We start from the raw sequence: 26,267 nt of genomic DNA on the forward strand, positions 1-26,267 counted from the left end.
AACAACAAAACAAAGTGCCACTGCCTTCTGTTGGTCCTTTTGATTGCACCAACACATCCAGCCAGGTTGAAGCCCAGCATCAGTGGGTTCCTCTGCTGACACCTTCCTGGAATACAGGTTGCTCTTAGGGAAGCAAGGAGAGAGAGGTTTTAGGATTGCAGCTGGAGGTTTGTCTGTAGCCAGTGACTTCAAGAGGTGGAATCTGCTACTGAAAGTGAAATATTTATCAAACTCAAAAAGCTGTTGCATCCACCTGCTCTGATCTTCCAGCTAACACAAGCCTTGGAGCTTTCTTAATTCCAGTCTGAAGGCAAGCATATTTTTAGGGCATAATAATTATCTCTTTTTTTTTTTTTTTAGAAAGAACTGAGTGATAGAGAAGCTACCATAAAGCCTGAGAGCCTATTCTAGTATCTCACAGCATGTACAATTAAAACCTTGCACCTTTTTGTTTTTATTCTATATTTGTCTACCTGTGGTCTGCTTCTCCCCGTTACACTGAATACCTCTGTATCTCTTACCTTGTTCTGTATGGCTGGTATTTATAGATAAATATACATTACATAAACATGTAACAAACTGGAATTTGATTGAGATAAAGAACTTGTGACATATTTTCCATTCTTTTGGCAGTTCTTAGAGCTCTCCTCTAAACATTGTCTTGCCTGTTAGCCTCTCTTAACCTCTTTCCACAATTGTGGCCATTAGAATTAGTCTAGGTTCTCTAATACCACTTATGTCCCTTAAAAATGCAGAGGCAAAAGAACACTTCTGACACTTCCCTGTACTCCTCCATTGCTCCGGATCTCCAAAAGAGATTCTGTACTGCCTAGCTGGTGGTCCAAGGTTATGCCTGTTTTCTCATCAAAGCTGCTCCCTCCTGGAGGAGAAGCCCTTAGCCTGTGGGTCCAGCCTACAGCCTTTGTTTCCAGATGCTGAACTGCATGGTTTTTTTCTTCTTTATGTTGAGTTTCACAAATATCTCAAGTGTTCAACCCTGGGAGCCTCTCCACAGAGTTATTCCCACTTTCTGTTCAATACTTGCATACTTGAATCAGTATCATTTTATACCTCCGTTTCATTCATTAAAATGTTGCAGAATGAATACATGCAAGAACCCATTAGAAACCTCTCTGTTTTATAATGATTTCTTTCTCATACAATCTAGGCTCATATTTTTGAATATGGCATTGATTCTTCTTTCTGCTTTCTTTTTTACCATGTCAAATTCTTTATATATGCAATATGTACCTGAATTTATTATATCAGTGCTGTTATTTTAACACTCAAACTTGTAATGTAATGATAATGACATTAGAACTTGAGGTACTGGAACAGGATTCGCAGGGAGGTGGTGGAGTCACCATCACTGGCGGTGTTCAAAAAACGTGTAGGTGTGGCACTGAGAGATGTGGTTAGTGGGGATGGGTTGATGGTTGGACTAGGTGATCTTAAAGGTCTTTTCCAACCTTAATGATTCTATGAAAATGTGATTATACTTATTGGGCAAAACTGGTTTTCTGTAAATCCACGTTAAGTGGCACTACTAATCTCATCTACTGTGTATTTCCTACAGTCGTCTTTCCTCTTGCTTATTCAATTATATTGACTATGATTGTCGCCTCAGTGATGATCTGATATTTATTTTAACTTCCTTTAAAAAGTCTTTGCACAATGTTAGGTCTTTTCCCAACCTTTAGCACTTCTCAAATATTCAATAAGATTTTGAAAATTGACATAGTTTGATTTGTAGAACTCCTTGAGAAACTCTTTGATACGTGGGTGCAATTTACAGGATTAGATTTTTTTAAATGTTTTTGTTTTGATTTAATTACTCATTTTCCTCCTCAGTTATAGGTCAAATAAAAGGCATCTTAGTAGTCTCCGATTTAACTAAACCATCTGGCTTTTTTGCAAATTGAAACTTAGCAAGGAACTTTTGAGCAATGACTTCCAATAAAAAGATGAAAAAAAAACATTCTAAAACCAACTTAGAAAACATCTGTAATCAAATAAACTTATCTGATTAGAAGACACAAACAGAATATTCAGATAATGCCACAGAGTGATAATGAATCTCCAGAAGTCCTGTACTGCCAAAGTCATGTGCTTGAAATCTGCTCATATTTTCTTAAAGAGACGTAAGCACAGCCTTATATAAGGAATTTCTTCACTGGGTTAGTGGAAGTGCCCAACTCGTTTAATGACTGGTGAGGTTCAAGACAGGGGGACTCCTTGCCCTGCGGTGTGAGGGCTGGGAAAGTGCCGAAGGAAGGGAACAGGGCAAAGGGCTGAACTTTGTTTTAGGAGCTGCACAAGGGACAGGCATGAGAAGAGCTTAGGAAATACCTTCATGTCATGCCTGGCTTCCCACTGAGAAGCGCTTGACATGAACAGCCAGGCTTGCAAGAGGAGGTGAGCACTGAGAAGCCCTCAGGGCGCTCTGTGGCCTGTAGCTCCTGGGATCAGCAAATGGGAACTGCCTCTATTGCCACACAACCCCGGTGGTAAGTGAATATCTCTAGAGATGAAATCATCTGGCAAAGGGGCAGACTTCTCCCTGAAGAGGGAAACTCACTGACGTAACTTTGGTGAGTAACTTTCCATCCTTAGGGGAGGCAGGGATGCTCCACAGAAGCTCTTCTCCAGGGCACAGTGGTCTCTTCTGAGATCTCTCCCTGCATTCCCAGGGTGGACATTGGCAATGTCCTGCCTGCAGGAGCAGAGATGCCTGTTCAAGACTGCTTAACCTATCTGGCACTGCATTTCAGCAGCCCCACAGCTAGAGGCCATGCTGGGAGCTGGATTGCTACAATGGTCTGACAGTGGAGAATTCTTTGGGCTTCATCAGTGCCTTTCAAGTATGGGGAAGCTTCTTAGGAAGAATTGTGAGGCTCTCATAAGCTAAATTCTCCTTTGGAAGGAATCTTAATTATGAACTTCCCCTTTGCTGTTGGGATTCACTTTACCAGTAATGCTCCTTTTCTGTAAGCTGAGCAGATGTGTGGCTACTTACAGCAAACAAAATCACCTGGTTAGATGCCTGAAAGTGTCATCCACATGTTGCAGTAGAATCAGGTAGTTGCTGAAGCCTCCAACTCAGCTGGATCAGCCCTGCCAGCACGAGGAACACCACAGAGCAGGCCATCAACACGGCCAAGCCTCCTGCTGCCATCCCCGGTGGTGAGACAGAGCATCCTGTATGGCTCTTGCCTCTATGGCATTTCCTCTGCTTCCCCACCTAGATCAGGCATTAATGGAGAGAACTTACAGCCTTGTTTTCCAGGATGGTTTTGTGTTTTCTTCCTAGTAATAGCACACTGGTGGAATAGAACCTCTGCAGCCTAAGGTAAATTTGCTTTTGTAACAAAAATGGTTTTACAGAGACACTCAGAAATCAGGAAATTGACTCCTGTCAATCAGCTCTTTCCCCTTCTTGCCTTGGATAACGTTTGAACATATTGACCAATTCCACCCATATCTGACAAAGATATGGGATTATAAGCTCCTCCTGAATTTGTCAGAATAGATGCTGTGAGGAAGCATGCCAGGTTTGACGGAGACTGCAGCATATGCCCAACCCTTGTTAGCCACCAGAGTCCACACCGATGCTTACCTTCAGGACACAAACCCCTCAGGGCATCAGGTTTCCATGCAGCTCGTAATCAGCTGCCTCTCATTTTGTTTATTCCCCATCACTGTGATTCTCACAACAGAACAGTTTGCTGTTTATACCATTGTTTATAGCATTAGCTATAAAATAAGCTGCTTTGATTCTTTTTAGTAAAGCCAAAATTACTTCTGTTAAAGTTTCCTGGAAGTGTGTAGCTGAGTTTGTCTGTAAATGCTTTGGCTCTTGTTGATGTTTACGCTCTAGAACTCAACCCCACAATGCTGTTGGTGATGTGGAGGCTTTAGTTGCAGCCACACTGATGGCAGTAGCCTTTGCTTCCTGCTCTGTCAAGAACCCTTTTGGTGGAAGAAGTTGAGAGGTTCAGTGCTCAAAAGGTAATCTACCATCTGCAAGAACTCAGAAGAAATGCTGTTCTGTGGTGTTACAAACGTGTTGTAATCTCTCTTTAGGTCCAATTTTCTTCCCCAAAAAAGACACAAAGGTGTCCAGATCACATGAGCTTCAGTCCCAAACAACCTTATGAGGACTAATTTAGTTTATTTTTCAGGAGGAAGTGTTTAGGTTTTTACAATTAGATTGAAGCTCTGATTTGCAAGACTTCTCAACAGAGTTGAGTGCAGTTGTAGAAGCCCTTTGAGCAAATGCGAGCCACCCACTGTTGATGTGCTCTGTTAAGATGGCTGAGGGTTGCATGGACACATTTTTAAAGGCAGTGACTTGGTGTGAATTATCTGTATCACTGGAAGACCTTCTCTTTCCAACTGTGGCACAGGGAGGAGAAAAGAAGGGGCAGAGGAGGCCCATTAAAAAATAAGCACGAGTCCTATTAAAAGTGTTTTCTCACTCTCTAGTATAACTTATCTAAAAGAAAGTGACATTTCTTTTTATTTTGATGTAAGAGATTCACTTAAACCCTTGGGTACATTGCTCCCAATTTACTACAACTCCTGCATGTGCCTGAAGTAGTCTTTCAAGGATAACTCTTTCAAAGTGGGGAAGATAGCCTAGTTGCCATCAAAGCAGTAAAATCCAGCTTTTCAATTTTCCTGTTAAGGTTTTATTAAGCCATTAAGTGGGCTAGTGCCAGCAGGGCATCCTTGCAAACTCAAAGAACAAAGGCAGTTATTTTGTAACAGCACATTCCAGGACATTTAAATTATTGACTAAGTACGTAAATAATTGATAGCTCACAAACGTATCAGTGTAAGAGCCCTGGAAAGCGTTGCATACATTTTCTGGGGAGATGATGGGGTCAGGACATCTGTAGAGAATAACGATTGTTTCCCTCCTGCCTTGAATGCTATTATCCTGCTCAGCTGCATGAACAACACATTCAAAAAAAAAAACATCGACACATGCAGTAGGTACGAGGAACATTGTGTAAAGGTGCATTGTAGTGATAAACATGTGAATCCCTTTTCATTTCTGCCCTGGCTCTGAGATCAAGTAGCCTTGGAATTGGGGAAACCATTTGAATTTCTCCAAGTATGAGCTGGCAAAAAAAAAACAAACACCTGCATGCGTTAAGAAAAATTGACTCTTATATGCCACTGTACCTCCTACTGAGCCTGCACGTCTGCCCTGGTGCAGATAGCACCAACAGGACCACACTAAGAAGTGTTGTGATTGCACAGAGACATTGGCCCTAGGGGTTGAGAACTTACCCCATAAGCAGCCTGTGTGAGTACTGGAAGGGAGGTGTTTGGAGCTGTGGATTGCAAACAACAGTATGGTTTGCAGGCTGTCACAGCACAAGCAAAAATCCACTTTGTACAATTTAGAAACATGCAGGTATTTATGAAGTTGGAGCCATGACTCTGCTTTTGCCTACTTGAAAGAGCTTTTTTATTCAGCTGAAACCATCAAGCTTTGAGGCTGATGCTTTGCTTCACCTGGCTCTTGCCACAGGCTGGCTGACCCCTTTTCCATATACCAGGAAGTGGGGCATGGAAACATGAGAGGTGATGAGTGACCTCGAAGTAGAGGTGCTAGAGCATGGTGAAATGTGACCTGGGCTCACTGGGCATAGGGTGAGAAGAATCAGGGAAGGCCATCGGGAAGCTCGGCAAAGGACTGAGGCTAGAAACCCTTAATCTGGTGGAAGATATAGTATGCTTTTCCTCACCACATGAGAAAAAGAAACAATTTAAATGTTAGGAATGATGTTGGGAAGGTGAAGTGCAAAGAGAGAGCCTCAGACTCTTCATGCTGCTGATACATCAGTAGACTGGGGCCCATTTTAACACCCCTGGACATTTTGTCATCATGTGCTCCCCATTTTGTGCATAGTTTTTTTCTCCTTCTGCAGTGTGGCACTGGCCTTAACTGAATTTCTTCATAACAACTTCATACCTTCCCTTCAAGCTACTATAGATCGTTTTTAATTTTAACCCTAAGCATGTACAGCTTAAAATTCGGTGTCATTCACTCTGTGTACTTTCCCCCATCATTTAGTGTTTAATGGGAACATCAATTGAAAGACAGCAGATACTGCCAGGTCTGCTATCAGTCTCTTTTCCCCATTTGACAGCGGCTTATCAATAAACCACTGTGCTAAATGTAGTTTTTCAACTTCTAGTGCTCATACCTAAGGCTGGTTACAGCTAGACTCTGTTTCTAAAACTTCTTGTTTATGAGAATGCAATGTGATATGATTGCAAGCTATGTATACAGCTTCCCCTTAGCCCACAAGGCTAGTTGATGTGCCAAAAACAGGGCATTAGATTTGTCTGCTGTAAGTTACTGACAAAGCCAAACCATTTCGGCTGTTCATTTTATCTCTTTGTGGTAGTGTTTTTTTTTCTAGAGACATAAGAATCGGTTGTTCCTCAGATAGCCTGTTCCTATAATTCCCATGTCATTCATAGTGAATTTGTCTTCTTTAGACCTCTCCCATCTTCCATGCCATATTAAAAATAATTGGTAGCAGCTTGAAGGTTTCGTTGGCATGACGTTACCATAATGAAACACACCCGTCCCGTGTGCACCTGCCTGACATAGGGAACGTCTCATGTCATGTCTCAGTCGGGCTTTTATGAGAGTCTTAGTGATTGCCAAATCTTCCCCAGCTCTGGGAAGGTCGGCTATTGCTCGGAGCGAGTAATCCAGCTATAGATGAGAAATAACCTCAGGCAGGCAGATGGGAGAAATGGGGAGTGGAGAATTAGGCTTCTTAAAGACAGCAATGCAGTCTAAAAATCTGCTTTTGTGAGAAGGTAAGTCTGGTACTTCTCACTGACAGCTGTTTGGAGTCCCAAAATGAGAAGTATGATTTTAACCTTCCCTTCCAGAGATTTTTAGTTTTGGAGGCTGCTGTTCTTTTTCTCAGTTCTGGTTGCAGATGATGTCCAGAAATACATCAAAGTCAGGGAAAATGAGGGAACCAATTCAGCTGGGCAGACACCGCAGCAAGTGTACCAGGAGGGGAGTTAATAATTTACTTAATGTATTTAAAGAGACCATGTAAGAAGCAAACTTGAAGCTAGCTACTTCTCTTACACCTTTGAAGATCTTTTCTTAATATGAAGTGCTCTAATGCATATATGATACATATTTTCAGAAAGAAAATATGGTAAATGTCATCAAATTTGTTTCTGAAATTTAGCTCACAGAGTCTAAGCTAGTCAGCCTAGGCTTAATTCACATCACTAGAGAGAAATAGGCCTGTCTAGAAGGTAATTCACGAGACCTACTCCAGTTACAACTCTTTATAAGTCATTCTCTTAAGGAACTTGTTGCTCCCTATTCAGTATAAGCAAAGCATGAGAGGACTTGGGTAGCTTCAAGATGTCCACATTAGATAAGACAGCTGTTCAGCATATCTGAACTTGTTTTAGGACATACTTGGAGTTTTCAGGCTACTTCAGTCTTAGCTTTTAAAAAAAATCTGCTATCAGCACTTGTAGAAAAACCACAGAAAGTAAGTTGATACACTTGAGTTAGGGGCCATTGAGCCCATGAGGATTCAGGAATATTCAAATTTCATTCTTCTGAAAGGCAAACTAATTACTGTCATCAATTTTAATGTTACAAAGCTTCAAGCAAATGCAAAAACATTCAAAGACCAGCCATTTGTGCTTTGCGTTTAGTACAGAAGTAGATGAACATTTGCTTTCCTAATCATTTATGCCTACTTTATTGTCACATGTTGTTTGACACTCAGGAAGTAACATGCACTTTTAATCAACAGTGCAGGATTGCATTAAAATTTGATGGCCCATGGTTTAATGGCAAAATTGAGTAATTAAAGCTATGGTGTAATAGCTGGAGTCAAGTTCTGGTTCTTCTGTGGAGAAAGGAACTTCCAGGACATACCCTCCCCCATCCAGGAACATAGAGGTGGAGGAACCACTTCTTTTACTTTCTTGGGATGTGTGGAGAGCCCTCTAGGAACTATACCTCCAAACAGTCATGAGTCATGTAGTGCAGTGCTCTTCCCAGGGCATAGCCCGTGGTGATGATAGCAGGGAGTCTGTTGCCTAGCTTGCCAAGCACAATAACTCTTGGGTTGTTAGTCCTACAATTGGAGTAAACAACATGGAAAATACAATTAGTGCTAAACATTGAAGCTGCCTCTGATGCTAGCTGAGGAGGAAAGCTCTGCTCTGACCAGCTCTGCAGCAGTCTGATAGATATCTGGTGTCTCTGAGAAGTTAATAGGAGGATTTTGATTACAGCTGAGAAGAAAACCCATACTGAAACAGCATAGTATGAGATAGGTTTCCTATTGTGTCCCAGAGCCCTCTTCTTCCTATCTCACTCTCACAGGTCATCTAATACATCATGGGTGAAGAGTATCTCAAACTTCAGCTTTGCTGCCATGTCTGATATAAAGCATGTTATAAAACTCATGCCTAGGTTGTCTATATTGTACCATCTTCGTTTACCCTGACAACTTACAGAATAAAGAAAAAAGTGGTTCTGGTACCCGAGAAGAAGACTGCCCTTCTGGAAATGTTTGCAGTCCACATGCTCACACCATACTGTACTCTCAGGATTATCAATTGGCATGTAGTAGTTAGAAAAGAGAGCCTCCTGGGAAGGAAAAGCATCACACCATTTTCTATTTGCCCACTCTGCTTTTTATAATTCTATCATCTCATAGGTTTGGAAGTGAAAGGTTTGAGCAAATGTACTTATGGCAAAGTCATTTGAAGGAGTCAGGATGAAAAATGATGTATGCATTGCTCCCTGAGGACAGCAAGTCATAGAGCCATGAAAAAAGGCTGGTTCTTAGGAAGGGTAAAGCTACATCAGAGATGAACTGAAGGATGCCGGGCACACCTCTGGAGCTGTGTTTCCCCCAGCAAATAGAACAGACTGCTTAGAGCTCTTCCTTGGTGAAATGAAATCATAGCACTTTATAGGAAAGCCCACTCTAATGTTTTCAGTCTCTGTGTAGAATTCAATATGCATCCCAATTGCTTGTGAAGAATGGCTTTTAAAGACAGTGTAGGTAAGACATGCTTTTGGTTTGTAGCACAGTGGCTGTTGCATCCTGTAGATTCTGTCGCTCTTTCATTGGAGATTTCTCCAGGGCACTTTCTGAAGGAGTTCACTCATTTCTTTCATTGGAGATTTCTCCAGGGCACTTTCTGAAGGAGTTCACTCATTTCTTTTAGTTTGCAGAATGATTAGGATTTGGGTATGGATGACAGGGAACAAGAGTTAAGGAGAAAAAATAAAATCCTCAGTAAAGGGCACTCATGTTCATGAAGTATTTGCTTCCAGTTATACCTTCCTGCCATAGGCCGAACTAAATTTTTGAATTTTTTTCAAAGATAGAATGTGATTGTGCTCAAAGTGTTATGGCAGCCAAAAGGAAACCTGCAATCCATATCCCTTTTGTTCTTCAGTGTGGAATGATTATGAGTAGAGAGGCAGACATTTCCCACTGCACCCAAACCTCATCCTATGATATGGGTATTGTGAATTAGAGAAAATTCTTCCTTACAGTCTTCTTTAAGATGTTATTCTTGGACCGGGGATACATTAAAGAAATTTGTGTCTTACATGGTACTTCTCAGCTGTCTTGTAAAAACTGTATTCTTCTGTGTTACAGAATGACTATTCCAAGCAGTAATAGCAATGTGGATCCCTTAGTTCCAACTTTTTTCTTTGTGGACTGTAGCTTTGCCCTCTGCCTATCTGGCTATTTCTGCTGGTTAATGCATAGAGAAGGAAGAATCACACCTCTGATCTTTATGGCCTTTCTCTGAGAGGCTCGGCCCTGCTCAGGGCTCATTGTATCCCTCAGAGAAGAAAGTTTAACGTGCACTAGCAATACTCCACAGTCTGTCTTCAGTGTCTGTATTTCATGTCAGAGGGACAGAAGAGAGACCAGGTGGTGTGATAAAGTAATTACGCACCGAAACTTAAAGCACAATTCACCTCATCGCTCTGTGGCAGCAGAGATGAAAATAAGCCATGATAATGCCAGCACTCACCTGAATAAAAAGATTGCCCTGGTTGTAGTAGCATTCAGTTGTTCATTCATATTGCTCCTTTTACAGAAAGTTCATCCAGGAGAAAAAAAAACTGATTTAGAGTACAAAAATAAAAACATTCACCTAGCAACTAACTGGATGTGTTCCAGTACTTGCTGAACCCCCTGTGGAGCATTTCTTATTGATTTGTCATGGAGTCTATCAAAAGACCTATTTCAGCTGTAGATGTGCTGCCTGTGAGACTGGAATTGGTGAACCGTATCGTGCTCTGTTCCTGGAAACCTTTCTGCCTCTGAGATCAAAAGAAAAATTAAAGTGTTTTATTCTTTTCCTCTCCCTTTCATACGCTGGTGTCTCTTAGCTCAAACAATTTAGATGCTTCTCAAGTGAAGTTGGCAAAGGCTTCAGAGTGGGGGAATTTTACTTGTATGTGCAGGTTTGATACCAGGCGGTATTCCAAAAAAATAACCATGCTAACTATGGTATGAGATAAGGTCTACATAGTCTGTCTTAAGTTAATCATAAACTGTGTTCTGCTGGGTTGATTTCAACCTTTCACAAAATCATTCTTAAGAAAGCCAAATAGAAAATGCTTTTGTAGCTCAGACCAAAGTTTCAACAGGAAAGGATAAAAGGTTCTTGAGCAGAGAATGGCTGCACCGCTGACCACCTCCGTGTGTGCAGGACTGTGGCCAGGCTTTGCCTAATGATCTCAGGAGGCTTTCTTGTAATAGCATCAGCTTTTGCCCTGAGACTATTTAGACAATAAGTAAGCAGATTCCAGGAAAGGAAGGCTCCCCCTCTTCTTCTCCCCATGACGGTAGTCGGGCAGTTATTCAACCAAGAATGGGAAAAAGAGTACGGAGAGCACTGCTGGAAGGATATTGAATGATCTAATTGAGAGCGAGTGAGCAGTAAAGCTAATGTAACAAAAATGATGGGAATAGACATGTCTGAAAATACTTGAAATTTGTGGTGTTCTTGCATTATTTTATACTCTCGATGTTACATTCAAACAGTCTGGTAGGTTTAAATTTTAGATGAAGCTAACTTAGAATTGTGAATAAGGCCATTAAGTGTTGTCTTAATAACCTTTGATTGCATGGAACAACTTCTATAATTGCAGAGGGGAAAAGAACTTTAAGCATTTGCATTTGAGTAATTGATGGGCAATTTACAATGTTTGTTTTCTGTTTTCCAGGGAGAAATGAAAGGGCTTTAATTCTGTTGTTGACATTTGTTTTTCTGTAATGGGATTTTCAAAATCCAGTCCTATTGATTTCAAGCGGTGTGCAGAGCTTATAGAGCCAGTTTAAACTTTGGAAGAGGGAGATCACAGAAATTCATAGGATGAGAAGTGTGGGTCTAGTTCAGACTAATTAGTCTGTGCGCATTTTCTGCTGCTCTGTAGGGTTGCCATCTCCACTGACCTTACTAGAATTGCAAATTGCACTTCAGTCTGAGGCTACAACAGCACCTGTAAACCTGGTGTACAAGATATTCTCAGGGATAAGAAATCAGAAAGAGGCCTGAGAGAGTCCTTCAGAAAAAAGTGCTGCAATATCTGTCCTTTACGTGGGAAAATACTCATATAGCCCTGCTGATATGAGTGTCTACTGAATCAGAGCAAGAACTTACACAGAATAGGAGGTCTAGATTGATTGACATCATCTTGGTATTGCAAAGTGGGACTCAAATGTTGCAACAAAGATTAAAAGATTGCAGTCAGTCAGAAATTCTATTGACCTGAATTATGTGAGAAGTTTGACATGATCTTCATATTTGTCCCTGACAGCTTTAAATATATCTTGATGGATTTCACTTTCCACCCCGTGTTTCTTCAGGTCAAGGCTAAGTTGTATTTTACTGGAGCTACCCACGCAGTCTTTGTTTTTGGGTAAATATTATGAGTGTTCTTAGTCTGGCAGTTTCCACTAGTGCTAAATGGTTCTTAATATTTTAATTGACTTTGGCCAGCAAATGAATAAAGTGGAAAAGGAACTAGATGCATGTGGCAGCACAAGGCAGAGGTACCAGTGCTCACTTTCCCTTAATGCACATGGATTTCTTAGAAAAAATACTTGGGTTGAGTAGGACCTTGCAAGAGTCCAGTGTAGAACTGGAAGGTGAAGAATGTCTAATGAAAGGTATCTGCATTGATAGAAATTATATTTGGTAAGGCACAAAGCAAAACTTTCAAGTTTCTCTGAAATGTCCAGGAATTAGAGGCTTGGGAGCTTACTTTTCTCAATAACTCATCATGTTTTCTAACGGAAAATTCAGAAATGATTTGACTGATGCATGATCTCTTGTTTATAACCTCATGGGTTTGGGAAGTATGGAAGGTTATTACCATGACACCAATTTGTGAAGGTGTTTCAGAGGAGACCTGGTAATCTATGGATAAATACATCTGTTGTGTCTGTACCAAACAAATCTCTGGGAACTGCACTAAGGAAAAGTTAGTGTCTGCTTAGGTAAATATGATATATAGAGGAAGAGCAAACACTGCAAAGGCTTATTCATTACAAATTTATCTTTTTTTTTTTTTTTTAATGAAAAGTTCAAAAGGAACATTGACAGGATATTCAGCTGACAAAACCTGCTGCGGCTATCAAAGGGCATGCAAAAAGAGTCCTAAGGAAACTAGCCTGCTGCAGATATTCTTTCTCGTAGTTATATGACTAGCTGAACGGGGAGCAAAAAGTAGTAACAAGATGTGGATAGTTTTCATGTTGGAGGAATACCAGCCAGTGGAACCTAATATGACTTTATGTCATGGAGGACTGAAATTCAATGTTACTAAAGGAGCTGAATAGGCCCTGACCAAACTGGTGGTAAGATATTCAGGATTATAAAGGTAAAGGCAAAATGTGAAGGATCTGCTGATATTGGTTGATAAAACAGCAGGTGAAATTTGACATTGATGGAAGTAAAGAGAAGGCAAAAAACTTCTAATTTTTCTGTGTTGGATTCTGGATATGTAGACATTGATAGGAATCTTGGGAAGGGAGGACTAAACAGATGTTTTTGTCACTATGTTGCTGCGCAGTACTGTGGTTCTTCAGCATCAGGAAACCTGTCCCAGCTTTCTGAAAAGATATAAGAGAACTGGAAAAGGCAGGGAAGAGGGAATGGAGGTCTGAAACTATGAGGAATGACTCAATAGATGTGGCCTTTTCACCCTGGTGGAGATGAACCTGTGGGTTTCTCCAGCATGACTGTTCTTCTACTCTTCAGGTAATGAAAAATGCAAAAACAACAAGTGCAGTTTGCCTCTGGTTCTCACTAGAGATTAGATCTGATGAAAAACAAACATAGTGCATCCAGATCATGTGATTTCTAGTTATAACGTGTGGGGACTGGAGTCACCACAGCAGCCATTATGCTGTTAAAAAGATAATTTCCCCATTATCATCATGACTTTCTATCTAGCAGGTACAGCATAGTATGTCTATAGCACTGAAGATTTAATATATTCACATTTGTAAGTTAAATATCCATCAGCTTTCACAGTCTGAGCCTGAGAAATATAAGCACAATTCTTTTTTTCCCTGCTAAAGATAAGAGTATATAGCATGTAAATCCAGGTGATAAATAGCTTCTGGAAAAGTGTACAAGCAGGTAAGATGTGAAGTTGAATAAGGAAACAGATTTAAGATGGCAATTGTTTTACCTCTCACAAACTTGTGATGAATCACTTTTTTAAATCTTCGGGTGTGGAAGAACAAAAGATTCTGTAGTCTTTTAAAAAGATAACCTCAGATTTATGTTTTACAATGAAACAATTTTGACCTACAGCAATCAATACTTGAGCTAGACTTAACACTTAAGTGCCAACACGTGACATGTCTGAGTGCTTCCTGCAGTGCAGCCTGCTACAGTCAAAGTAATTTTTTGAAGGATCAGTCCTAAAAATGAATATTCTTTTCACCAGATGTTGCCTGAATACAACAGCATGAAGTTCAGCCTGCAGTGATTTTGGTTTGTTCTTGCCAGTGATTCACCATGTACACAAACTATGCCAAGATGAACTCTACACCCAGTTCTTCACCTGTTTTTGTACCTAAAGCAGCTCATTTAATACTACTTTGGGCATAACTGTTTCTTGGAAGGCTTTAACATGGGTGTAAACTCAACTGAAAAAAATGTAACTGGAAATTGAAGACACAAACTGGTGAAAACCATGATCTTTGTCTGCTAGCGTCCCCATATACTGCCAAAGTCTTCTGTCAATGTCTGCATAACTTCCAGCAATCCAGGAAGATGGCAGAAAACAACTGAGTGGGCTTTTGAAGCTTGATGCATAGCTGTCATCTCTGCAAATAGTAGTCAGAGCTTGTGCTGGAACATCATTTTGTGTTGCAGACCCCATTTGTGACATAATTTTGTCTATTTTCCTGTGTTTCTCCAATGGTTTATATGTGATGGTTCCTGAAACTCCCTCCTGAGGTGCTTGCTAAGATCCTGGGTAGATCTCTCACTGTTTTATAAGGGCATACAAGGGGAGGTTTTTTGGTTGGTCAGTAGATTGGGTGTGTTTTTTTGTTTTGTTTCATTTTTACATTAAAAAAAAAAGTGTGGCACAAATGTTGAAGAACTTGCAGACAGTGAAAAATAGGAATGGATCCAAGTTTGCTAATTTCTCCCTACACTGCATCTTATCTGCTGACTTGCGTTCTCTCTTATTTAATAAACAGCATAACTAATGCCACAGAGTGCTGCACTCATCATTGCCACAAGCACTCAAAGTTCTTACCTATGTGTCATTTCCTAGAGGTCAGTTCTTGTGTTTGCCACACAAAGGCTGACACACTCCCTTCAATATTTGTTTTCACAGTTGCATATTCATGGCTTTGACAACTTATTCCAGTCACTTTCTGAATACCTGTTCAGGTTGTGTGAAGGAATCTTCTTCATTGTCATTGTCAGCATCAGGACCAGCAAAGACATCAGGTGGGGATGGGGCAGGAGATACTGTGGGACAGTGACTGTCAGTGTTTCCTAATGATACAGAAACAACTACGGTATTTTCTTCTCCATGTTGGAAAATTCCTATCAACCCATGTCTTTAGAGTAATAGTGAAGGCTATTTCAGGGAGTGTATTAGTCAGGAGGATAACTTGGTCTGCAGTGTACATGACTGTGAAAATCTCTTCTGCCACCTCCTATCCCCTTATCCCTCTGTCAATATCAGTAATAGGTAAGTCGCAAACTGAGCACAGAAATATTTTTGTATCATTTGACTCCCTTCTGTTCAAAGCAATGCTACTCTATACGTCTCACTCTGTGCTCTTCTATCACCACAAAAGGCTTTCATCTATAAGATATGCTCAAGCTAAAGCTAAAAGTCAATAATACATCATACGTTAAAAAAAAAATAGTAACATTAATGGAATCAAATTGCTTCCACCACTATCAATTCCTACATTCTAAATCACATCTTAAGAACATACTGTTGATGCTGCTCTTTTTTTCAGTTCAGCAATTGGCACATGTCACTGGAATAAATGTCTTGACAGGTAATTGTCACAGCTTCTTTCCCCCTGCCTTTATATAGTAATTCAATGTAGAATTGCCAGTTTTCTCACACAGTCTGTGTTTAGAGTGCATCTTGTATTAAACTACTTCAAATAGTTGGTGCAAACTAGTTGGCATCGCTCTGATAACTCCTGAGGGAGCCAAACATAATATGAGTTCATTTTTAAATTATCTATAAGCAGTTCTGTTCTGTCTTCATGAGTGAATGCTCAGCTGTATTTCACTTCCAATGCATTTTTCTTTAAAGCTTGCACTTAAATGGGAATGCAGTAGTATGTGAAAGGAAAAAGTACAATACATGTTAAAATTTCCACAAATCTAAGTAGATTCAGTTTTTTACACTTCAAGTAAGATAATAGAGTTTCAGTTTTTTATACTTCAAGTAAAAGAATGGAGTACAGGGCTAATTAAAATAACAGCAGTAGAATTCTAGGGAATTTTAAAGTGGAATCTAAAGCTTAAAGGCTATATTTTCTTGAAAGTGAGTGTGATTTTCAACTTTTAATGGCATTTGCTGCTTTGCCTCTCAGCACTGCTTTTTCTCTATCAATAATCAAAAATCTTTTGCATGAAAGAAGAAATTGAGAGACTGTCTCTGCAATCTAATCTCTGCTTTCTTATCACAAATTGCCTGTGGGTCCATGAAATGTATTAATAAAAATTGATAACGCTGCCTTGAATTTGAAAATAACACTACTTACTAAATTGTTTCTGTATCAAAATGAGGCTTGTAAAAGACCTAGTCGAATGGTTATGTGATAAAGCTCATAGTAATGTTGGGGAAATACTTTCACACGAAAGGAAGTTCATAACACCTCAGCACATGCCTAAGAAAATGTAAGAAACCTGAAGCATGGCAGATGTGGTCCACAGAGACATGAGGGTACCAGGTATTGTGCTCATGCAAACATCTGTCACTAGATACATTGCAGGATAACTGATTAGAAAAACTACCCAATAATGATGTCCTCCAGTATGACTGCCACAATACGCCTAAAAAAAGGTGGTAGATGGTTACTTCTCTGAATACCATCCAGGAAAGGATTATAGATGATATGCTAATGGATGTAATTCTCTCTGCAGAGGTGAAGGAGTCAAAAGTGTGGAGAAATATTGTCTAAGCAACCTAGTGAACAAACTGCAGATTAGCATGAGTTAGAGGCAAGGGAAACATTTGAGAACAGAGTGGGTCCGGCAACTGAAAATAAAGCATATTCAAGAAGCTGATACTCTCTCCTGAGCTTCTACCCCTAGGGATACAAGAAAATGGCAAACCTTTGTGTGCAGCTGGCCTGATAGATATGTAGAGATTAGTTAGATACGTGTTTCTTTCATTTCTGTCCTTAAAAAACTTTTGAACTACATTATTAATTCTTGTTTCTGCAAATAAATGCAAAAGCAAATGAAAATATTTATCCTGGCTTATGCTAAGAGTGATTGGAGATATTATTTAGCATCAAGCTGTTTCATGGTTATGATGATAATCTCTGGATCACACATAGGGACCTTGGCACTTCAGTAATTTTCCCCAGAACATGCAAACTGAGATGGGGTGCATTCACTGAAGATGTTACCAAGCCTATTTGAAAGCTGGTTGCATGGGGTTTTAGTTTCTCTTCAGATGGCAGTGTTAACTTGGAAATTTCTTTGCTATGCAATGAGACAAAAAGATTCTGTTGAACCCCAGGACAATCTGCATTCAGGACTTACCTTGAATATTATGGTCAATGTGTTACAAATAAGCATTTGTAAATCTCTGCCTTGGAGAAAGAAATAACCTGCTGCCTTGCGTCTTGATCTAAATAAAATGGTGTGTTAACGTGAATAGACCTGATTGTGGCAATTCCATTTCAATTATATATAGAATAAAATAGGCAAGTGATTTGCTAACAGATCTTAGGCACATGTGGAAAAATTCCAGTCACTTTAAATAGCTAGTGTAACACCTTAGTGTACTTAGTCCTAAATCTGATGATATCTCACAGTCTGTATAACACAGAAGTTGATCTGGAGGATGCTCTACAGCAACTCTGTCCAAAGATTACTTCCCATACAGTGCTCAGGCCACATTTGTAGGGTGGAATCAGGATTTTCCTTTGCAGCCCAGACCTTTGTCGGTCATTTATATTCAAGGCTTTTTCCTCTCCTTGCTTCCACTTCACTGACCGCAGAGGAAGTGTCCCAGCCTCTCCCCTCAGCCAACACTAACTGCTGCCCAGCAGCTGTAGGAGTGCTTGATGTCCTTAAACATAATCCAAACTCTAGGTGGAAATGCACATTTCCTCCACTTTTTGGTTCTGTTTATTTGCTCTACAAATTGCGCACCTCTGTTTTTGGGGTTTTTTTTTTTTTTTGCTTGTTTGAAATTTGTAGACAAGCAGTTTCATTTGCTTTTATTTTAATCTTGTTTCCCTTGGTGTGATTTTAAAGTAATTATCTGAACTCTTATAGTCCTTATAGCAATCTTAGGAAAAAAAACACTGGCTGTTTTTCAGTTTGATAAGTTCTGTACTATATTGCACCTTCTGATGTCAAAGAGACTGCGTCTCTATCCATCTATAAAGGATAGCTTGAGAAGAATTATAAAGGGCTTGGGAATAAGAAGTATCTCCTACTAAACATTCTCAGACAGGAAATATTTCTTGCATGTAGAAAACAAGAAGCACACCTCATTTCCAAGGGCACTTTCAACTTCCCATTTATAGATTGATTTCTCTTCTGGAGGGAACATCACTTGCGCTTTGAATATGGTACAAGAGTGCCTCAGTAAGTATTGGCTGTCATTTAAAAGTGCATAGACAGTTCCATTCTTTTTCTTCATCTTTTCTTCATTTAATTCATTTAAACTGGAGAAAGAAGAGATGAGAAGGCTGTGATAGGAAGGTAGAAATGAGATCAAATATAGCCTTAGGCTAGCTAATTGGGCATAGCTGATAGTATATCTGAGGCAGCACAGCATTGAATTAAGAGCATTCGTTCCCAGTCTAAGGAGAGTTTGCAGCCTGTGCTGTGCGTGATACTACTCCAGGTACTTTACATGTAGCACCTGAGCCAGCCAGCCTGGGTACATCTAGTAAAGCTGCAGTGTAGCAACCCATACAGATTTAGCACTCAGTTAATGGGTAGTGTTTTGAAATATTAATAGAGAGCTAATTCTGCTTCCTGGAAAATAAATGGAATGTAACCCTCAGACCCAGTGATGGGCAATCACTCACCACCGCCTCTCCCTTTCAATATCCAGTAAGATAATATGTCTTGGAGCACTGTATGTGACCATTTTAATGTCATATTGGATATGTTTGGATTTTTAATTGATAGTTAAGTGAAAAAAAAGCTATGGTAGTGCACTGAAGACTAATGAAAATACGGTTTGTTTATGTAATTGTCATTGACAGAGAAACTAAATGTATTTGGTTGCATGAATTGAAATATCACTAGATGACATAAATATATTACTGTGCGTCAGCTTCCTGATTGGCCCATAGCAGATGAACGGGCACCGAATTTATACTTAGAAACAGTTTGTTCTTACAGTTGAATGTTCCTTAATCAGACACTATGGAAGGAGAGGAGGTCAGTGCTTTCCCCATACATATATTGAATCTCATAATTTAACCAACCACAGCTGGGAAAAGATGAACATTAGAAAAATGTAGGTCCGTTTCTTAGTACCAGCTGAGAAGCCCACACCCTTGCATTGCAGATGGCTCTTTTCAACTAAGTAACTAAGTACAATATGTGAGAGATATGTAGTACATACAGCAGGTGAATAAACTCCAGTAAATTGTAGATGAGCATTTCCCAGAAGCTAGACTCTTTTCTTTGAAGCATTCCCCAGAGGCAACTTTATGAAATGTACCCAGTCCAGGTAGTGGTGATCTTCTGATTTCCTTCCTTGAGTTCTTGTAATGTGAGTGAAAAGAGAACCCAGGCCAGATGCTTACATGCTATAAATTGTCACTGCTCTGCTGATTCTCAGCCTTGCTTAGCCAACCTTTGGTACTCGATCAACTGATTTTGTCATTAGAGTGCATTCTCCTGTATCATAAATGGATTTAATTCTGAAATGGAGATAGCAAAAAATGTTCCTTGGAATTTCTAAAAGAAATCCTACATTATGTGATGCCCTTGAAAGTCCTGTTCATGAAACTATAGATCATGATGCCATGAAAGCAGCATGTATGGAAATTTGCTGATTATTGTCCTGATCTTGCAGGTCAATAAACAAGTTTGAAATATTTATCTACTAAATGTAGATTTTTACATTTGAGCTACTCACCTTCAGTTGTCTTTCTAGCTGACAGAGATATAGTTGAAGATGAATAAGATTCATGATGAATAAGACTCATGTCTTCTAAGAGTAGATTTCTAAATTTAACTCAGAGGAATTGCTCTTTCAAAGTACTCATTTCCCTCCATCAGATATAAAGGAGTCCCAGAGTGTCTAGACATCTGCAGTGTAATTATCTACATCAGAACTAAAGAGAAATGTTGCCCTTTGTCGGTGATTTCACACCACCTAAATGTTAATGATACTTTAGCAACCTGTGATACTGTCCATCTTGCACTGCAAAATCAAGAGAAGCAAAACCAGCTTACAAAATCCTGCAAACCTCCTTTTCCCTCAAACACTAAGACAATGTTAACCATGTGTAAGTGTGAAAGACCCCTCTAAGTGGGGAGCTGTCTTGAATTTAGTTTGCCTGGACATGACTTCTGCTTCTACACCATGTCCCTGAGAAACTTATTTTTTGGGAGGTCTCATAAAGAACATGTCTTTTGTGAGGGATCCCTGGCTATGTTAACACTAGGATTGGGTCTGAGATTTTTAAATATGAAGTACTGGATGCTCAGCTTTATTGTTTATCAAGCAAAAATCACTGGCCTACAGCTGGAGGTGGTGGTGAGACAGAGCCACAGATTTGTTCTTTGTTCTAGTGCAAGTGAGAATCCACTGCTCCCATAGTAATCATAGTAACCTCATAACCCCAAAATGCCATCAGCCTATGACTCAGATCATATGGGACAGTATAGCCTGTTTCTGCTTGTAGCCTTTGCAAGACCTACAGCAATACACTTAGGTTGTTTCTAGGAGTCAACAGATATCAAAATACTCTTCTGAAAACTCTAGCAGTCACCGAGCTTTATTTAGTTCCAGGGCTGGAAATGAGAGCAGCATTCAGGTTTGGCACATGAATGCTGAAGAGTTAATTTCATGAGGTGGTCTTGCCAAATGCTCATGTTTAGACATGAGGTATGGTGCCTGAAGAGATAAGTTAAAAGTAGTAGTGCACTCTGTGGGGTAGAGTTCACTTGACATGTAGTTAAGGCTACTCCTTTTCTTTGTTTACTGTTCAAAAAATGCTGGATATTTCTGGATGGCAAAACTGGCTTTTGAAAGGAGGCTGGGGTAGGGCTCCAATGGCAGTTTCAGGGTTTAGATTTACGTTTGCGGTCAATATTTGGCCTCTCCTTAAGATGATGGACAGATAGGTTGAACAGCTAGTCTTTCAGCTGAAGCAGGGATGGCCTAGGTTATGGGCTGGTTTCATTGCACAAGACTATTTTGTGTCTTTCTGTGGCCTGTGGCTAAGGTGAGGGATTAAGGCTAGCAGGGCCAGACAGAAAGTAGATGTTTGTGTGGCAGTTTAGGGCTGATAGCTAGAGGGGAAGAACTCATTCCTTCTAGTTGTGATAGTGTCTTAGAGCTCTTAACTATGTGCAGACATCAAGTTAGTGTAACAGACAGCAGGGCAAGGAGAGCAGTGTTTAAAGGTGCAATAGAGAAGGCACAGGGACTAAGATGTAGGCTTGTGCCAAGAGGCAAGAACATTCTGTGCTTCTGCACAGCCTGAAAAAAGGGTTCAAAGATAGAATCAACTTTAATGTTCAGAACAGCAGAGCCTGAAATACTGGTTTTACTATTTGGATACTTAAAGGTGCTATGGTTTGGGAATCAGGCAAGTATAAATCTTGCAGATGCATAATCTGGTCTACAACTATACCAACTGGAGTTTGGAGGTTTGAGTACCAGGCTCTGATGAATCTGACTTACTACAAATCCATGCGGACTCCATCTAGTATGAAGAGCAGTGCAAGAAGTGGAGCAGAGCATTCATATTATTTCAGCTTCCTCCAGAAGACTGTACACACGGATATAAATTACACACATGCACACACACATGTACTTTCTTTTCTGTGTTTGGTTAGGGGATAATAACCTGCCTTGTTCTAGGGCTTACAGAGTTATTAACAGCAGGATATGAAGAGTGAGATTTGTTGCTATGGCCTTCAAGGCATGATCACTTATAATGAGGACCATTTCTAGAAGGGAAGAATATCTTACAAGCTTTCTTTCCAGCATGTCCTTTCTGTGTTAAGACTAATGCCTAATTCCACAGCTAGGCATAAAGTTAAAGTTTTAGTAGGTAGGACCATATATATTTAGTAGACAGGACTAGCCTAAGCCAAAGTCTTGCCAATGTGTCTTCTGAAACACTCTTATCTAGAATGAACAGCAGAGCAATTGTTTTCCCATCCCTGTTGTCCAGCAGTTACATGCTAACCACAACCCTAAAGCTAGTCATACCAAGAGACATCTCCCAGCAACAGATGTATTCATAAGGAGTTTGCTTCCTTTTGGCACCAGTTCTCATCTTAAACTGTTAGACTTGACACGATCCAAGTATAAACTGAGTCATTCAGTCTCTGCTCTCTACAACCCAATGCTAACAGTAACCATAACCACAACCCTAGCCACAGGCTTAAATAATAACAAACAACTCATCCAAACAAGAAGAAAGAGCATGCTTTCCCATTGGTAGCGGTCCAGTCCACAGGCATTTCAGGATCTGTAAATCAAACTAACTATCCAGTTGAATCTTGACTTAGTCATATAGCCCAGAACTGCGTCTTCTCTTTAGTTCTCCCTCAAACTTAGATTAACAAAGAAACTATTCTCTCATATGGCTCTACATCTCATCCTGTGTCATTGAACCTTGCATCATGAAATCAGATCTTCAGCCCCTTTTCCACAGCCATTTTTCCTTCTTCAGTCTTAATCTTAGGTGGAAAAAATGTCCAACAGACATAAAAATTAGTCTAGCTACAAAGGTGGGTTTGCCAGCTTTAGACTTAAACCAGGTTCTTTTCTCAGCACAGATGTCTATCCCACCTTGCTGCGTATAAGGGATTCACAACAAAGATGTTACAGCTCTCAGTAACTGTAACGTTATGCACTACCATAAGTTTTCTTCACTGGCATTCCAGAAGTCTTAAACCAAATAAAAAAAGAACAGAGCCCAGCAAACATCCTGGGAATTTGATCTTTCCAGTCCAGAGCCTCACATGTAAACTCATTGTGCAGCTAGATTTACCTGAGGCTGAGGTAATCCCTATCATAGCAAGAGCAATTTAATTTCAGCATTGACCATTATTCTAGTTTAGGGGGTCTTGCATTTTACTTTGACCTCAGTTGTTAGCTCTTTGCAACCCTACTGTTAGCACCAGTTCTAGCCATGAAACTAAATATAGCTCCGAAATACCTGCACAAGAAAAAAAAAGACATATAATCTATTTGTTCCTTCTCTTGACCACATTTACTTTCCATATCAGTGGACCGTGTAGATAGAAAATGAGCCTTGCCTCCACTGCTGCAAATGTTCATGCCTTATCTCTGTTCTGGCTCATTTTCTACTTGCCCCACAAGTGATACTAAGTTTGCTGCTCTGCCTACCTTTGAGTTCGGTCTTTGGCCAAAGACACTGTGCGGGAGAGTGCTAGTTTTAACCCTGGAAACACTGCATCTGCACCAGAAAAACAGCCCGGATGAATGGCTTCCAGACTTTAATTTCTTTTTATTCTAGGAAAAAGGCATAGGGAGTGAATTCCTGTGAATCTCTGTGGCCATGGCTGATTTGCTGCTGACCAGCTGGAGAACCCAGCCTCAGAAGGTTGTCCTAGAGACATGATATGATCAGCAAGAGATGTAAAATTTCTGCAAAGGCCACAGACAAGATTTCTTCCTAGTGTTACAATTGCATATTTACTGGCTAACATCTTGAGACATGTGTCTATGCTGCAGAATAGCTATTACCCCGTGAAACCTCATGGACACTGACTCTTACAATATCTGTTGAGCTGGAAAGGGCAGGCAAATCCACTCTTAACAAAGTTGTGGGACAGGTCTCTTAAGATATTCTCCAAACTCTCTACTTCTGGTTAGTGAGATTGGGAAATGAGTATGAGTCCATCAAAGCATTTGCCTTCCTTGAGTTATTGTGTTGTACTAGTGTTTTTCAAGTGGTCCAGTTCCAGCCAGTTCCTGGCCTGGTATAGGCAGAGCAGCCTCCAGGGCTCACTAGATGGGCCAGTCAGCCAAGGGAAGAGTTGCCAACTATTGGAAGGTTGCAAGCAAATTCCGGTAGTAGAGGAGTAGCTCCTGTGGTCTAACATCATGTGCCACAGAGCAAATACAGCGACAAGCACCTGTCTGCTAAGGTGTAACTTCTTTATCAAAAGTTAGGAGATGTATTAGATTAACTTACAGCAAATTAGCAAAACTGTGCCTAAATTAGAGTTGATCAGACTTTAAACATCATCATATACCATCCTGGGATCTTCTGTGTGGTTTCTCAGGTCCTGGCAATACTCCTTGATGTTCTGAAGTCCTGATCTTCTCTCTTTAGTTTTCTTCTCCATTCAGATCTCCCAATCAATCACTCTTTACATGTTCCTGTGTACGGTACAAAACTGTTGTTTTTTACATCGAGTCACAGGCTTAATCACATCTGCTACCAACATCTGATGCTCAGCCTTTCTTTTTACTTGTTACAGTCTCAAAACTGCCTCCATCCAATTTAAGTTCTCACTGAGTTAGTTTAAACACAAGCAAAACTTTTTCTGTGACAAGGTCAGATTTTTCTCAGGTCCTTGCAGTGAAGCTTATCTGGTCAGGTTGTTTTGGGACCCATAATACTATCTGAATAACAGTGCCTCCCATTGCAGCTTATGATGTACTGCAAAATCTTCTTTAGGAATATCTAGGTACAAGCTCTTTGATGGACCTCATTTCCTTAGCCAAACAGAGTAATAGACCCCCCATGAAGAGTAGGAGGACACTTGGTGCACATATCAGGAGGTCTTTTAGCTTTGTTTTGTCTGAAAGGAATCTATTCACATGGATGAAACTCTGTGTAGTACAGCCCAGTGCATAGCAAGCGGGAATGATTAGAGGATTAACTTTCAAAGCATGGTAGGGCTTTGAAAAAATAGACACACGCAAAGGCATCCTTAGGCCTATTCCAGTAGCCCCCATCTGGGCCAACACAAATATAAGCCATTCTCCATCCTGATAGTGCTGCTTCTTCAGGCCAGCAGGCAAAATACCCAGCTCCTCCACTTTTCACACTACACATTTAAACCTTCCCTGGCTCATTCCCTGGAACAAGGTTCATCTGCAACCTTCTCTCTCTTGAATAAGAACTGTTTTCTGCTCTCACCTTAGCTGTCTGTGTCCCTGCTGCCCAGCCACACCTACCTCATGCTCCACTCACAGGCAAATGAGACCTACACACAGCTGAGCAAAACTGGAGCCTGCACACAATGGTCTTACTTTAGTCCTTGAGTTTTTCAGCATCTGGCTGTAAACTTTGAACCCTGCTGTCAGTAACCTATTCCCAGTTAAGCCTGAAAAGTGAAGTTAAACCTCCACCCTGTAGGCTGTTCGTATTGTTTTCTCTTTGCCATAAACCAGACTTTACTCTCTGCTTTCCTAAATACTAACTCTAATCTTAGCCCTAATCCTGGTGTAAGCAGTAATCCTGTCACCCCAGCATGAACTGGTGCTGGCTTTATGCCAAATGACAGTGAATATTTTTGGAGACTGCTACCTATTTTTTTTTTTTTAAGTACACTGTAGCTCATTGTATTCAGTGCCATTTCTTTTCTCATTTGTTGGCAATTCTCTTATTGATGCTAATGAGCAAATAAAAATCACACCTGGTGTGGCCTAGTAGTCAAGTTATGGTCATGACAGCGACTAAGATTTGGGATTCATTAACCTTCAAAGCCAACAGAACTGGCATTTGGGGATGCAGTTTTGTGTCAAAAGTAGGACTGCCACTAACTGATGCCCAGACCAAATCCCATCCTGGAAGACAGTCAGCCTGGCTTGGTGTCCTAGAAGAGAGTCCTTCCCCCCATTCCTAGCCCCCATTTCCTCCGTCTCCAGCAGTCTTATGACTTTACTGTACCCTTTCCTAGGCTTTGCCAAAGGAATGGGATGTTTGTGGGTTAGACAACTCACAGAGGTGTGCCACCAGGGATGTGAATAGCCATTTCTACAGGGGGGCCAGATGGATGGAGAGGGATCCTGTTCCATGTCATAGCCACAGCATGACAACCACTACTGCAACACACTACAGGTCTCACCACTGTATTTTTTTTGCAGAATCTTGTCTAAGAGCAGATGAGATGAACGCTCCATTAAGAGACACTGCAGACAAATATTTTACTTGCAGAGAAATGATATTTATGCCGTGGTAGTGTCACAGGTGAAATGCAGGCCTGAACAGTCTTCTTTCCAAGAGTTAAGGTACAAGGGCTTCTTTCGTCTTCCCTGTTAGTTCAGCTGAGAACCCAAATCA

At 40.4% G+C, this 26,267-nt stretch overlaps 1 long non-coding RNA gene across 2 annotated transcripts in view; it reads left to right on the forward strand.

Annotated features, from left to right (window-relative positions):
- Nucleotides 14-26,267, forward strand: part of LOC110396916 — a 31,573-nt gene continuing 5,319 nt past the window's right edge. Inside the window, exons 1-2 of one of the 2 annotated variants that reach the window (XR_002437360.1) lie at nt 14-4,008; nt 26,072-26,215. This is a non-coding gene — a long non-coding RNA (uncharacterized LOC110396916). The remainder of the gene's footprint in view (nt 4,009-26,071; nt 26,216-26,267) is intronic. The other variant, XR_002437361.1, reaches the window with a different exon arrangement.

Source organism: Numida meleagris, chromosome 3, assembly GCF_002078875.1.
Source record: "Numida meleagris isolate 19003 breed g44 Domestic line chromosome 3, NumMel1.0, whole genome shotgun sequence".
In the NCBI taxonomy this organism is placed as follows: Eukaryota; Metazoa; Chordata; class Aves; order Galliformes; family Numididae; genus Numida; species Numida meleagris.